Source organism: Rhineura floridana, chromosome 10 (genome assembly GCF_030035675.1).
Source record: "Rhineura floridana isolate rRhiFlo1 chromosome 10, rRhiFlo1.hap2, whole genome shotgun sequence".
NCBI lineage: Eukaryota > Metazoa > Chordata > Lepidosauria > Squamata > Rhineuridae > Rhineura > Rhineura floridana.
The window spans coordinates 64,356,524-64,371,027 of NC_084489.1; the positions used below are offsets into that span (position 1 = coordinate 64,356,524).

At 49.7% G+C, this 14,504-nt stretch overlaps 1 protein-coding gene and 1 long non-coding RNA gene across 2 annotated transcripts in view; both read left to right on the top strand.

The window, feature by feature from the left end:
* The window catches only part of LOC133364825 (uncharacterized), a 38,144-nt gene that overhangs the window by 11,015 nt on the left and 12,625 nt on the right, over positions 1-14,504 (top strand).
* On the top strand, positions 1,948-3,614 carry LOC133365630 (uncharacterized). Its single transcript, XR_009758264.1, has 4 exons — positions 1,948-2,032; positions 2,304-2,468; positions 2,751-2,915; positions 3,511-3,614. It is a non-coding gene; the product is annotated as an uncharacterized LOC133365630 (long non-coding RNA).

Here is a 14,504-nt window from a genome sequence, read left to right on the forward strand (position 1 = left end):
CAGCTGATGAGCGGGAATCGGGCAGCACAAGGAATCCACTCGGGATTCAAACCTCCCGCCAAAATACCTCACACAAACCCGCTTCACAGCTGATGAGCAGAGAGGGGGGAAGCTGTCCAGCCACTCATCTGGGGATGGGGAATGCCCCAAGAGCGGGAAGTGGCTTACAAGGCTGCACAGCTACAAAGGAGAAAAACACACCACAGCCCACCCAGCTTCTCATCGCACACAAACAACACCTACGGTTACGGTGTCCCCCACTTTACAACACCATGTCTGCTTGGCAAGTCTTGTAGAACTGCGCATTCGTGGTAAAGCAGAATAGTTATTCCATTTGGCAAGCGAGTTCTTGGATATTTCCCGTTTCAGCTTGCCAAACACTCCCTCTGGTTACAGTTAGCCATAAGTCAGGATCGCAGCTACTTCCGTTGCTATGGGGAAAAGGCTATAGCTCTGTGACAGAGCACCTATAGCAGCATATCTGCTTGGCAAGTCTTGCAGAACTGCGCATTCATGGTAAAGCAGAAAAGTTATTCCATTTAGCAAGCGGGTTCTTCCATGCTTCCTTTTCTGCTTGCCAAACACTCCCTATTGCAGCCATTTATAGGCCCCCGCAAGTACATCATAAATGGGGCGCAAAAGTGATTTGTGTTTCCCCTTCCAGTTTCCCCTTCCTTCTGCTGCTTTCACAAATATGCTTTCTTGCATTTCTGCAATTACGTTAATCCAAAACGGTTAAACAACCCTGTTACACTCCTTTTTATATACAGGAACGTCTCAATTCCCATATACTTTGGAAAGCAATGCAGCAGCGGTTCCCTTCACACAAACAGTATGCGCCGGGCTCTCTAGGAGGTCAGAGTGCCGGCCTCTATTGTTGTAGGCCAAATGCTTGCCTGGAACACGCATGTGGAGTGCTTTCGCTTTCGCGTGACAGCGTGTTTGCGGCCTACAGCAGCGGGATCCTCACGCGAAGGGAAGGCAATGGCAGCGGGGAGACCAACGAAAGGGCGCTATTGGCGTGGGGAGGAGCTGAGAATGCTCCTAACTTTTATTAAGAGGGCGGGCAAAGCAGAGAGACTGATGGGGAGCACCCCGCTCCTCACTGCTCCAATATTCCAGGCGGTGGCACGTCAGCTGGACGAGGCTGGGTTCCACCGCACCACGGTGCAGGTGCGCTCCCGCTTCAAGCGGCTAAAGGCTGATTTCTTTAACGCCATGGAGGCATCCAAAGGGGTCCCCCCCCATAAGCGACTGCCGTATTTTAAAGAGCTATACGGCTTGTGGAAGGAGGGGGGGCGTCCCTCATGGGAGGATCGCCGGCCTGCTGGTAAGCACCTGAATTCAATAACAACGTCTGTGAGTTATGGTCTCAAACATTCCTCGTGGGGAAGGTGTTATGTTTATTGAATTTGATGGGACTGTGTACAGTTTGGGTGCCGCTTTGCTGTCATGCCCACTGTCCAGGTATGGCCGCTTGCTGAGTGGATCAGATGTGGGGAGCCACAGTGCATGCCTCTGGCTTTACCACATGTGTGGATATAAGTGTGATGCCCACTGTCCAGGCATGCATGATTGATGGCATGATCTGCTGTGGGGAGCCACAGTGCATGCCTCTGACCTCTCCACATGTGTGGACAACTGGGATGGCAGCAGTGCCCTATGAGTTTCCCACCTGGCTCTTCAGGCAGGCTTTTGGGGTGGGCTAGATGTTATCTTCATTGTTTTTTAGATTTTTAATTTTAGATTTATTCCTATTGTGTATGTCGCCCAGAGTGGCTGGACATCTGGCCAGATGGGCAAATAATACATTCTATACATAACAGAAAATACAATAAATGTTGCCAGTTAGCAGTGTGTGTGTTTCCTGTTGCCTTCCTCCAAACAAGGTGGTTGGCAATTCACTGAATGTCATGTTAGGTCAATGATAATTCTTCAGTGATTTAACAATTCCCTTCTCCACCCACAGCGCGTCCAACAAGTGACCCCCTGTCCTCGGAAGAGGACAATGTGGTCGAGGAACAGCCAGAAGGTAGGTCACCAATCACACTGGTTCACGGCCAGCCGCATGCAGGACAGTTCTAAAATGGTCCCTACGACGGTTATGGGTTAGGTGATTTACAGTTGCTACGCACCCAGACTTGCGAACGCTTGGCGGCTAATGCATCTCACCATCCCTCACACTTTTCTGAAGGGTATCCAACAACGCACCAGGGATGATGTCAAGTCATGGCATGGGCAGCATTGCAGTTGGTGGTGGGAAATGTCAACAAATGATGCTTTCTCCGGTTTCTTCATAACAGCTGGGTCCTCCCAGGCCGCACCACCCAGACCCATGCGAGACGAACCGGTCCGCGTCACGCATGTCGCCACGCAGACCACCATGCTGCCCCAGTCTACCCAGACAACCACTCTGGAGGATGTTATGGCCAGGATGGAAATCATGGACAGCAAAATTAACACCCAAGGTGAGGTGTTCTTGCACTCGGGTCCTGCTTGCGGGTTTCCCCCAGGCACCTGGTTGGCCACTGTGAGAACAGGATGCTGGACTAGATGGGCCACTGGCCTGATCCAGCAGGCTCTTCTTATGTTCGTATGTTGTTATGATTACATGCATGTGTTTGGCCCAAAGCATTGCGTTTTTTTCTCATTGTCTATGTGTGCAAACATGCTCTGCCTTGTAATGTGAACAACACGCAATGTGCATGTGGCTACAACAAACAATGCCAATTGTTCCTCTGCATTTATAGGTCAGCAGTTTGAGGAGCACAGGAAGTCCACACAGGACACCATCCGAAAGATGGAGACCTTGTGGATTCCTGGTCTGCACCACTGATTGCGTGCTGTGGAGGCAGGACAACAGGGTTCTGCAAAGTTGTCAGGCCAGGCTCCGGACCAGCGCTAGCGTGTGATTTGTAAGTAGCCCAATCTGTCTTTGCAAGTTTTGCACCCCTTCCACCATTCCCCTTTTGCGGTGACACTGGTTGTGTGATTCGTGTTGGGGTTAGGGTTACTGCTTGTTAAGTGGAACAAATGGAAATGTAACTTCTGTCTTTCTTGAAAGGGTGTCTTCCCTACATGCGGGGGAGGTGGAACAGGGGATCAAGATATCATTTTAAATGTTGCATGTGTAGTCCCCAATTGGATCTTATGTACCTTGTTTGTTGCTTTTGTGAAAATCTTTTGCTTGCCCTTCATCTTTTCTTATCCACACCTATCGCTGTGCTGATCAAGCAGTCATTTACAGGTGTGCTGAACATGCCACTGGTGTTTCTTATGTCATATAAAGAAAAGAATTTGAATTTGCCTGCATTTTCATCCAGACCAATTATGCATTTGTTCTGTGATTAAAGCGTTTAAGTTGCATGCTAAGTGCCAGTGTAAATTGCAAATGTCTGCGTTAGGGAAATACAGCCTATTTAAGGCAAACTGGCAGGCTAACATATAGGGCCGAGTCCACTTGCTCCAGCACCTTCCTTATGTGGATATTTGCTTTTGTTTCTCTTACAGGCACAACACTACTCAAGGGGAAGACAAATGCGTTCATGCATCGTTTCGTTTCATTTGCGAAGAAAGTGGGTTTATTTTTTGTAAAATATGGTGTTTGATTTAAAATATGGTTCTTAATTTTAAAAACAACTGTTCTAAAAGTGTTATTTAGTTCTGTTTAAGGTTTGTATTAAAATTCTGAAAAGAACAACCACCAGTGTGGACTTTTTAATGGTAACCATAACAGCGTATTGCACTGTTAATGCTGCTTAACAGTCTAGACAGTTACAGGGCTGCTTAGCTGGGTGTGTGTATGCCATGTAATACACTAGAAGGGTAGCATTCCCTCTCTATTTTAATAAATTTAACAAAAACAGTGCATGAAAACACACTAACTGCTTAGGTTCCTTGCTGTAGGAAGGCGAGTGTAGGTATGGCAGACATGTCTTGCTGCTGCAGAACATTCCCCAAAACATTGGCAACCACCCCTTCCACAGTTGCAACTTGTGTGTTGTTGTGGCTACACGGTATAACCTTCACCACACGTGTCGCCGTGTGTGTACCAGGTTATACAGTCGAAGAGTAGCATTTCCTCTTCATTTCCAAAACGTGAAGAATTACAGCGTATTAAAAAAAAGTAACCCAATAGTGAATTGTGGCACACTGTTTCAGCCACATCATAATTGCACACAATTGACATCAAAAGGGACGGAAGGGCGGGGTGGTTTGCTGACCTACATTTGGAGATTTCCTTTGCTGGCTTTAACTTTGATGGTGACTGTACGGAGAAGATGGTTCTGGCTGCCGGTGTATGTGTACTTAGTCATTGGTCCTGTAGCACACATGCTCTTGCTAAGGGGTGTTCTAACCTCACATGCCGTACAGTGCCATAACTGTTGTTATCGCACAGGAATGATAGCACACATTCCTTCAAAACTGATGGTGATGATGACCTTGCCTCTTAACGCCTTCCCACATGCCAAAACATAAACTTCCAAAAGGAACAGCGCTACTGAAGGGGAAGAATACTAACATGCTACAATCAGCACTATCAGGTGAAGAGCTTTCCATACTATTTCTGAAGAAATGCGAAGGGCATTTGTTTCCAGAAAAGACATGGAAAGGCTCAGGGTTTGGAGTTATCAATGTGGTGTAGAAAGCTGACCCGGTTATTGGCCAAACACCCTAAACGTCCGGAATGATGTCCGAAACCACTCGATGGGAACCACAACAGCCCTGAGTCTACCATACCTATCCCTATTGAATAGCAGTTTCAGACATTTAAAGTAAAGCCGGTGGTAACATATGCAAAGTTTTATTTTTAAGTGCATAACAATAACTTAACCAGTGCAATGAACTCGACACACAGCATCACATCATGGGAACTTCCCATACATACTTCCCTTGAACAACCCCAAAGCAAAACATCCTAACTTGGTGGAAAGACAAGGTGAACAGGTTGTTAGTTACACTGATGCAACAGTGAGTGGTAGACCTTACCGCTGGGCGTTGGACAGTGCATTCAAATTAAACGCTATCCCCGTCGCAGAGGAGAAGATGACATCCACCTTCTCAAAAACTAGGTTTATGCCATGCCTCCCCTCGGCCGCTCGAATGTCCATGTCATAAATGCGCCGGCGTACGAGGTCATTGTTTTCCCTCATGAGCATCATGAGGTCCTCGTGTTGTGCTGCTGCCGCTCTCTCCCGCTGCCGAGATGCCTCTTTTTGCTGCTCCAGTATGGACTGGAGAATCAGTGCAGAACGTGCTGTTTTTCGCTTCTTTCTCCTTTGGCGTGCACGACGTACTGCCGATGAGTGCAGCACTTTCACCTGGTGCATGACAGGATCTGTGAATTGAGTGACATGCCAGGTTAGCGGTAGTGTCCGAAGCAATTGCAAGCACCGCAGGATGCCGCCCAGAAGATGGTCCTGCCATTGTAGTACATACTCAAATGAACCTTGCCCCCCCTGATCACTTACCAATGCTTGGGCGTGCCTCTTCCTCCTGCTCATGTTGCTGTACAGCAACACCCACATGTTCCTCGACCGCAGCATGTGGCGAGAAGAGGCCTGGCTGTTGCATCCTGCTGTTCTGCAGTGCTATTTCTGTGTCTACTGGCGGCAACGTGTCCTGCCTCTGGACTCGGCTTGGTTGCAGATGGAAGCAGGGGTGGTAGCCTTCCCTACTATATGTTCGCCTTCACCTAAACATGGCACGTGGCATGCAAACAAAAGGAGATGGAATTTTCTGGTGAAATCAGCTGTCTTTCTTTGGTCCGTTACAGAGTACCGTTTCGGTTTTCTTCTTGAATGCCATTCTTCCCATTAAAAGACAGATTGAATTGACCCTATTGCAAACTGCGATTCAGAACGAGTGGCCGGGAACAGGTGAGGTACAATCAGAGCTTCCAAGTAAATAGTTACAAGTTACGACGTACCGGTAATTCTTTCGTTTTTGGAGTAACTAATGGGTTATTCCTTTACATTTGGATTGTTCTAGAGCTAGGGGTAATTGTACTACTTTTGGGGAGTAATTGTGACATTTCCAGAATTACTTTGGGGCATTATTTGGGGGGGCAGGGAAAGTCTTCTGCTCCTCTGATATGTGGATGAAAATCATGGTCAAGAAGATGGATAAAGGAGCAGAAGGAGGCAGCAGAATGGAGAACTGTGGAGGTGAAAGACAAGTGTGTGTGTGTGTGTGTGTGTGTGTGTGTGTGTGGCCTACACCCCATCTCTGGCTGCTGTGCTGCATTTGCAGTATTTTAGCTTGTTTGCTACTTGGGGTAACATGTTTGCTTGAACGGGTGTCCCTTGATTGGTGGCAGGGCAGGGTCTGGGAGGTGGTCAAGTGAGACAGATTACGCTGCCTGGCTGAGTGGGGGGGCTGCACTTGGATTGACTTGCAAAGACCTGAGTAGTGGTGTCAGCCTCCCTCCACACCACCCTTACCAGCTGTCAGCTCTACACTGCATCAGCAGTGTCAGAGGGGGCTGGAAATTCCTGGGTTTTTGGCAGGGAAGGAAAGTCCTTAGCCAGCAGTCGGGTTGTAAATCTGCCAGGCCTATCCGAAGCGTACTTGCCGAGTCAGAAGTCCAGAAGCGAGGTTAGTGGAGGTCCGGGATCAATTGCCAAGGAGGTCAGTCAAAGAGATGCTGCAGGGAAACTAGGTCTACACAAAGCCACACCTGACATTGCAGTCAGCAACAAGCTGCAGCCAAGGTGTGCTTTATAAAGAGCAGGATGGACAGCAGGTGTGAGCCCTCAGCGTTTGGGCCTTAAGGAGACAGGCCTGCCTCTCTTCTGCCTGACCTTCTGCTGTCTACGTTCTGCAGGTGAGGGGGGAGTATCCTGTTCACTGTCTGTGTCTGGCTGCAGGGCCTCTGCTGTCCCTGGGGTGCTCTGCACCTGAGGGGCAGAAGGAGCTGGATTCTCAGGAGGCTCCTCCGTGTCTCCTGCTGCTCCTGGGTCTGCTGCTGTTACTCCCGAGTCGTCCTCATCTGAGGAGTCCTCTGACGGGGCCATGACACCAGCAGAGAGACCACCATTGCTATCTTATGAGTAATAATCAGTATTCTACTACCGATGTATGTGTTTCTTTATTTTTAAAGTTGTTGTAGGCTACTTAGATGTGCAGCAGCCAAGGCCAGCACCTTGAAGGTGCTTTTTTTTACAGTTACTGAAATGTAATTTTAGTGGTTACTTCGGAGGAAGATTAAACTAACCAATTACTTTCAGAGCAATTGTAATTGTAATGGTAATTACTACTGTAACTGTAATTTATAACTTTTAAAAACTAATCGTCCAAGCTCTGGGTACAATCACAAACGGAGTGAAATGTTTTTCGCAGCAAGTACTTGGAAACGACCACCACCACCTCTTGACTATCCCTTCCTTCGTTTCTGCGACTGTGCGTTAAGCTTATATATTGAGAAACCAGAAGGATTGCTAACGGCCCTGATCCACGATACTCGGGAGGTCCACAAAAAATGCATGCAGAAGGATGGGACATGCGCAGAGCGGTTGGGCGCGATGCGATGGCATGCCTCGAGGCGGTGCTCCTGGCAAGGTACCCCAGATGTGCTTCTTGGAGCAAAGGTTGGCTGCGGCGAGGGGCAGTGTGATGGCGGGTATGCAAAACTGAACTCACTGCCGGGCGAACCACACCAACATAAAGTGAGGAACCGAACTCCGTGAACATGTGTGCTAACACCCTTTGCAACACAGGACAATGGCGCAAATGCGCTTGGCTGGAAGTGCAGTAAACCGCCGATTTCTGGTTGCGATGGCGTACCTCCTCCATCCCTTGCAAGTCTATCAGTTGTGCGGATGCGCTTCATCATTTGAACACAGAAGCGCGGAAGTGTGAATTTGACTGGAATGGAGGTCACGGTGTTTTTGGCTCTAGTCCAGCTCCACCTACGACTTTTAAGTTTGTGCCTTGTTCAGCTGAGGGATGCTTTCCTTCAGTTCCTCTCAGCGGAGCAAGAAAGGGAGGCGGAGGATTTCCAGCTGCTTCATAAGATATGGAAGAAAAGCCGCAAGCAGCTTCAGAACTGCAATAAACGTGGGAGATCCTCTTTGAAAAATTTGGCGGCCATGGCCCAACATGCCTTGGGTGGAAATATCCCTCAAGGGGTTTGGGTTCGCGATCGTGCAAGATCATGGTGGGAGACCGAAGTCTTGCAACACTGGGACGACGACCTTTGGCTGGCCAACTTCCGTATGACTTGGGCTACCTTGTACGAAACGGCTGATCTGCGTAGCGCCATCCCGGTAGAGAAGAGGCTGGCTGTTGCTGTGTGGTGGCTGGCAACAATGGAGTGTTACCGGGAGGTGGCGGTGAACTTCGGACTGGGAAAGTCTACCGTTGGGGAGATTGTCATGGAGGTTTGCCTGGCGATAGAGCATGTTCTTCTGTCCCGAACTGTCAATATTGGAAATCCTCAGGAGGTAAGTTTGCCTACAATTACTTTTGGTGTGGAGTGTTTCTGTATCACAAGGGTAACTGTCATGGTGATCGGAGTAGAGCGAAATCGGAAAAGCGGCACCGCACTGAAGCTTGCACCCCTTTTTCTTCCAGATTATGAATGGTTTCCTGAAAATGGGTTTCCCGCAGGTGATTGGGGTGGTCGATGGATGTCACATTCCGATAATGGCTCCAGCGGGACAGGGAGAGGAATATATCAACCGCAAGGGTTTTTACTCCATTTTACTGCAAGGGACTTGTGACCATACTGGTCGTTTCATTAACATCGAGGTTGGTTGGAGTGGCCGGAATCACGATTCTTTCGTTTTCCGCAATTCTGCAATCTTCCAAGCGATGGATGCCGGACTGTTCATTCCTGGCAATCCCAGCATAACTATCCGGGGTGTCCTGGTTCCTCCCCTCATCCTTGCTGATGCCGCCTACCCAATGCACCGTTGGATCATGAAGCCCTATGGGGGCCATCTAGACAATTTCCAGATGGGTTTCAACTGGGTGTTCAACCGCTGCAGAAATGTGGTGGAAAGAAGTTTTGGGCGTTTAAAGTCAAGATGCAGACGTCTCACTGCTCGCCTCCCTGTGGCTGAAGAAAATTTTGTTAGTGTTGTCACTTCCTGCATTGTGCTGCACAACATCTACGAGAGCCGTGGACACATTCTCCACGAGGAAATTGACGTGTCTGACCAATTGGAACTACCTGCATATGAGGAGCAGTTCCGGTGAAGTGACAACTCAAATGTATGCAGGGGGAATGCTGTTAGAGCGGCCATTGCCCGGTATATAATAGAGAACAATCTTTAGCTGTGTTGATTCCAGTACTTCCCAATTAAACGTTACCTATACGCACACACACGTCTGATTTATTATCTGTGGTTTGGGAAGTGGGGGAGCTGGCCCGCACGTGGCCCGTGCGGCGCCCGCGGCAAAAGCATCGTTAGTGGCCCCCACATTCTTTCGCTATTTCTATGCCGCCACCCTCAATAAGCTGGCAAGTGCTGTCTGTCGCAGCTGGTGAACAGGCGGCAGGCAGCACAAGGAAAGCAATCATGCGTGGCATTCAAAGCGCCTGCCAAAAAGGATGAAGCGCACCCGCTTCACCACTAGTGAACGGGGAGGGGGAAACCTTCGGCGGGACGCAGCCGGGGAGCGGGAAGTTCCCCAAGAGCAGTAAGCGACGAGCGGGGATGCATGGCTTTGGCGGGAAACAAACCCACTGCAGCCAGGCTTCTAGTCGCACACAAACAACACCTGCGCTAACTGGTGTCTGCCACTACAGCACCATATTAGCCCGGCAGGTCTTCTAGTCTGTTCCAATGTTCCTAGGATGTCGGTTTGTTATAGCCTGCCATGAATTAAATGTTTCCCCTTCAACTGCATCCTTAGTTCTACTTTTTCCACAACTGTGCTTTCATGGAATAGCGTTATTGTGCTAATCCGAAATGGTTAAACAAGCCCTTCACACTTCCTGTGCTTTCATGGAATAGTGGTATTGTGCTAATCCGAAATGGTTAAACAAGCCCTTCACACTTCCTTTCATGTACACTGACGTCCCCATTGTGATATAGTTTGAAAAGCATGCCAACATCTGTTTCGTGCGCATAGACAGTGTGCACCGGGATAGTAGCAGCTTCTATTGTTGTAGGCCCAAAGCCTGCCGTCAACGCGCGTGTGCGACTTTCGCTTTTGCGTTGGAGTGGGTGAACGGCCTTCCACAGCGGCAAAAAGCATGGAGCCTGCGATGGAGGCCATGGCTGCCGGGCGACCCAGGAAGGGGCGCTATTGGCGGGCGGAGGAGATCAGGTTGCTCCTGACATTGGTGAAGCGGGCGGGAAAAGCAGAGCGATTAATGGGGAGCACCCCCTTCCTTACTGCTCCCATTTTCCAAACGGTGGCACAACAGCTGGGGGAGTCGGGGTTCCAGCGGACAACAGCCCAAGTCCGTTCCTGGTTCAAGCGGCTGAAGGCCGACTTTTTTAATGCCATGGAGGCATCGAGAGGACCGCCCCCCCCACAAGAGACCGCAGTATTTCAAGGAACTGTACGGCTTGTGGAAGGAGGGGGGGCGTCCTTCATGGGAGGATCGGCAGCCTGCTGGTAAGCACACGGATCCAAGGTGTTAACCCAACGTTAATTGATTTTGCAGGGAATGTGTACTGCTTGCGCTCCACTTTGCACTCATGCACACTGCCCTGTGTGGGGCCACAGTGCATGCCTCCGACTTCACCTCATGTGTGGGCAAGGGGAATGTGAGAATTGACCCACTATTGCCAGTAATGAATGTGTTGCCTGCCGGCTTCCTGAAAACAAGGTGGTGCACAATGCACTGCTTGTCCGGTCATGCCAATGAGCATTTGGCTGTGATTTCACAATTACCTTCTCCACCCACAGTGCGTCCCACAACAGCGGACCCGCTATCCTCTGGAGAGGAAGAGGTGTTGGAGGAAAACCCAGAAGGTAGGTCAAGAAGAATAATGGCTAGCGCCCAGACACCTGCAGGACAGTGCAAAAACTTACAATGTACTTACAGCTATTGATGGCACACGCAGGCTGCTGCCGAAAAAATAGGGCATTGTGAGCGAGGCTGGCTTGCTATGCGCCCAGTAGCTAAGCGCCCATGTGCTATGCCCCCAAACTGGCATGCATTCAGTGGGTCCTGCAGCCCAGCATCGCTTTCTGTTTTTATCTCCATAACAGGTGAAGGATCCCAGGCCAGAGAGGGGCCCATGCAACCGGTCAGCAAAGCGGTGAGCTGTGTGGATGCGTCGACACAGACATCCATGCTCCCCCAGGCAACCCAGACCACAGATGTGGAGCAGCTGATGGGAAGGATGGAGTTAGTGGAGAGCAAACTAGGTGCCCTGGGTAAGTTTTGGGTAGATCACATATATGTACTTTGACAAAAGCATGGCGTTCTCATTGCATTCGCAGTGTGTGTTACCCTGGGAAACCCGGGCCTGGCCTTTTAAGGTCAGCGAAACGCGAGGTGCACCTGACCACAACACAACCTGCCAAATTCTCCTTTGCATTCACAGCCCAGCAGTTTGAAGACCACAAGAAGGGCACACAGGAAACCATCCGCAAAATGGAGACACAGTGGATCCCAGGCCTGCACCATCGGTTGCGCATTGTGGAGGCAGGAAGATCTCCCTCCACTGCATTGGCCAGGGGGCCTCCGGAACACCCACGAGAAGGCATTTTTTAAAAAAAGGGTCTCCAAGTTTTGAAACCCTCCACCCGTTTCCCCTGTTCATATTGAAACGTTGCGTTTCCTGTTGATGAATAGTTAAGAAAACATTTTGTTCCCGTTGCATGTGTCAAGAGATGTTTTCTTCAGCGGGACAACCTATGACAAGGGTTGACACCACCCACATGGGCCATTTCTGGAACCCTCCCTCAGTCCCAACTCCATTGTCTAACAGCTGTCCTACTGCTGATAAACAGTTACAACAAGTCTGTGGGCCCCCCCTCACTCCCCATTCCATAGCCTAACTGTTGTGTTATTGCATAGTAACGTTCACAACTCATTTGGGATCCCTCCCTCGGCACCCACTCAATGGCATAACCAGAGCTCGGAACAGTTACTCTTTTGAACTACAGGTCCCACCGGCCCGATCCAGTGGCTAGTTTCAAGTCATTTGGGACCCCTCTACTTCCTGGGACCCCATTTCATTGCCAAAATGTTGCATTATTGCTGAGTAACGTTTAAAACTCATTTGGGACCCCTCCCTCGGTACCCGCTCAATAGCATAACCAGAGCTTGGACCAGTTGCTTTTTTGAACTACGGCTCCCATCGCCCCAATCAAGTGGCTATGCTGGCTGGGGCTGCTGGGAGTTGCAGTGTAAAAAAGTAACTTTTCCAAGCTCTGAGCAGAAGTGCTGCCTTATTGCCGAGGCCTAGTTTCAAATCATTTGTGACCCCTGTATCAGGCACCATTCCATTGCCTAACTGTTGTGTCATGGCCGAGCACCCCTCCCTCGGCCACCATTGCGTGGTCAAACGTTTGTGTTAGTGCAGAGGGCCAGTTGCCAACATTCCCCCTCTCCTTCCCCTCTCGTTTGGGTGTTGGAATGCTATGCATTCAACGAGAAGAGCACAAGTTCTTCTTTGTTAGAACAAAGTTTATTATGAAAGTGCACTCTAACTGAAACCCTCCTTCACTTCTTCTGCGTTGGAAGGAGATTGTAGGTATGCCCCACATTGTTCAGAGCGGGAAACCATATGAAGGCATCCATACAAGAACCAACGTACAAAAAAGTGCCTTGTTGCGCTGTACCAACTACATTATAACATGACAACAGAACTTTGTAAACATTTAAACAGCTGTGGCGGGAAACAAGACCAGCAGCCAAAGGAGCATTACTTTCAAACGTTCGGACTGCAGGAACAATGTGCGGGTGGATCAGCGTGACGATAGTACCCAAGTCATGGCATGTATCTTTGCCCTGGAAATGTTGCTTGCGTCCATAGTGCATGACATCCCCATGGGAAGAAGGGCAGGGTGGCCCACTGACCGACAGTTGCAAACTGCCATTAGTGCCCTTGCTTCAGGAAATGACACCACGGAAGAGATACCTCAGACTTCCGGTGTATGTTGTGCTGTACTGTTATTGGCCAGTGTCACCACATATAGCCACAAATCACAAAGACTAAGGGCTATATGGCTGGGGCTTCCGAACACGTCTAGCTCTGCGAGCAAGTACAGGAGTGGACGTCAGAGGCTGCAGTGATGCAGGCCGCCATAGGGAGGAACAGGGGTCGGTGCAATTTGGGTTTGCAGAGTCACCAACTCGACTTGGGGGGAACATGGGACCACACAATGATGTCGATTGTGGTGCGTCGATGATGGTGTCATCATCGGAGCCCGAACTGGATGCCGTGCAAGTCTCTGGAAAAGATTGCAAGGGGGGGCAGGGACCTGTTGCATGGAGTGAGCTGGCGGAAGGGCTACAATGTGGCAGTTTGGAACTGATTCTGTCATGCCGGTTTTCCTTCCCTGTTGCCTTTCCAGGCTTTCTGCCCTTGGCACAAGCATTTGCTTTAACGCTTGCGGGTGCCCTCGCAAGCCAACCCAATGGCACGCTTGGAACTTGGCCCACTGTTGTCAGCGTACTGTTACTGACATTGTTGACGCTTCCAGTGCTGTGTTCCTGGAATGTTCATGTCAATGTTTCCAGGCTGGAAGCTATGCCACTTACTGTAGAAACAATTCCGTCCATTCTATCCATGTACCAGTTTCTGTCAAGCCTGCTCTGCTCTGCCCTTGCATTGTTCTCCCTCAGAATCGCCATGAACTCCGCATGTTCCCTTGCTGCCGCTCTGTCCCTCCTACGACTGTCCTCTTTCGCTTCATCCAGTATCGCAAGAAGGAGGGCCTCCGTTCGGCTTCCTTTTGGCCTCCTCCTCCGAATCTCCGCCAGACGAACAGCGGGGGACATGGTCGCAGTGGGGTTGTGTACAGCTGGGTCTGTGAATGGAGCAGCGCCAAAAGTTAGCAGTGTTGTCTTAAATGAGTGAAAGAATGAATAACTAAGTACAGCATTCCAACTACACAGAGTAAACTGGGAGGGTGAATGGTGGTCCATGCCGGGCAGGGCTGACATGCACACACACATGGAACACCTGCAACAATGCTACATACCACACTGTGAACGAAGGTCTTGCACATCCACATCTTCTATTTTGGCTACGGCTTCCAAACCTAGACCAGAAAAAACACCGTAAATATTGAACCAGAGAAACAGGGACGGATAGACAAGCTGCAGCACTAATGCTGTTTGCAGTTCCTATGACATGGAACGGCTCATTCGGTGCGGCTATTGGCCCGGGGAACAAAATAAATTCCCAAATAGGGGATACAAGGAAGCTTGCCTTGTTGTTGTCCACATAGGCCTTCAGCTTCATGCACCTCTTCTGGGTCTTCAGCAGCAGCTGTATCGGCCACTGTAAGGGGAAAGACATAGACAAGTCGGCCAGCAAGCCTTGAATACAGACAAGAAACCCACGAGGAAAAGTCTTCAGTATGAA